The sequence below is a fragment of the Vigna radiata genome, chromosome 2, assembly GCF_000741045.1.
Source record: "Vigna radiata var. radiata cultivar VC1973A chromosome 2, Vradiata_ver6, whole genome shotgun sequence".
Lineage (NCBI taxonomy): Eukaryota > Viridiplantae > Streptophyta > Magnoliopsida > Fabales > Fabaceae > Vigna > Vigna radiata.
The window spans coordinates 13,082,812-13,084,179 of record NC_028352.1 but is presented as its reverse complement, the minus strand read 5'-3'; positions in this window follow the sequence as shown (position 1 = coordinate 13,084,179).

Below are 1,368 nucleotides of genomic sequence, written 5' to 3'. Positions count from 1 at the left end.
TTTTCTTGGTGGGAGTGTGCATTTAGAGTCTTCCATCATCAATTGAAGGATTTGTTGCTAGCATTCATATCTCCACTCAAGTAAGTTGTGAAATTTCATTTATTAGTTCTTAATTTTGAAATTCTTGATGAACATGCTTAGGAGTTTGGTAACTTAGGGTTTTGAGATTCTTTGCATGGATTGTTGAATTAGGAACTGTAATGGACCGTTTAAATTGTTTGAAATTGGTTGGCATGGTAGGCATTAGCATTTGAGTGGGGATTAGGGTTGATTTGGTGAAATTTTTTTGAAAACACCTCTCACCGCCGGGCGGTATGCCTCTGTCGTCGGGCGGTATTCACACTGGTGCATACCGCCCGGCGGTAAGCCTCTGTACCGCCGGGCGATCTGCTGTGTTTTTATGGTTTATTTTGCATTGTGAAAGGGGAACCTCTGCACCCTTAGTTGTAAATTTCGTTAGTTTTGAAAGTGTTTGTGGATGCATTAACTTTTAACAAAAGATTTCTGTGGTTTTTGGCAAATTGTATTCAATGCAGAAATGGCATCAGCATCACGCAGGGGAAGAAATACTGGGGGTAAAAGGAAGATGCCAGAAAGCTCGAGAAGATTCGACTCTCAGAGGTTCCTCTCCAAACAGCATGAGGAACACTATGCAACTGTGCAAGAAAGGAGGTTGTTGATGAAGGTTGAAAAAAAGTTATTTTCATATGTCAATTTGGACCAAATTACACCCTTTACTACTCGGAATGAGCTTAGAATCAAGCAAAACTCAATAAATGAGTTTGAAGAGAGTCAAAAGCTGTTTTTAGCGATTTTATGCTTNTTTTGCATTGTTTTGTAGCTAATTTGAGAAAAGTAAAGAATGGAGTTGAAGACGAAGGTCTTAGACTCAAGAAAAGGAAAGAAAGGATGAAGATATGCAGAAAAGTCAACCAGTCAACCAGTCAACCAGGAAAAGTCAACCAGTCAACCAAAGCGCAGTTGACCAGCGCCGGGCGGTTGACCGTGGCGCCGGGCGGTTCTGCGGCTTGAGGGAAACCGTCGGGTGGTTGTCAAATGGGCCTGGACCTGTTTTATGTTATATTTTATGATCTGTTTGGGCCTGGACTTGTTTTATGTCATTTTTATGCCCTATTTAAAGGCCAGAACGTCTTAGGGTTTGTATCTTTTGATGGCTTAGGCACAGAAACACACTTTTCACCCCTTTGGGGCTAGATTTGGAGATGGTGACAGCTTTCCTTTTCTCCTTTTTAGGGTTTGTATCTCTTTCATTCCATTCTTCATCTAGTTTCTCCATGACGATGGTGAACTAAACCCTATTGTTGTTGAGGGAAACAATGTAATCTTTTGATACTCTCTCTTATTGAA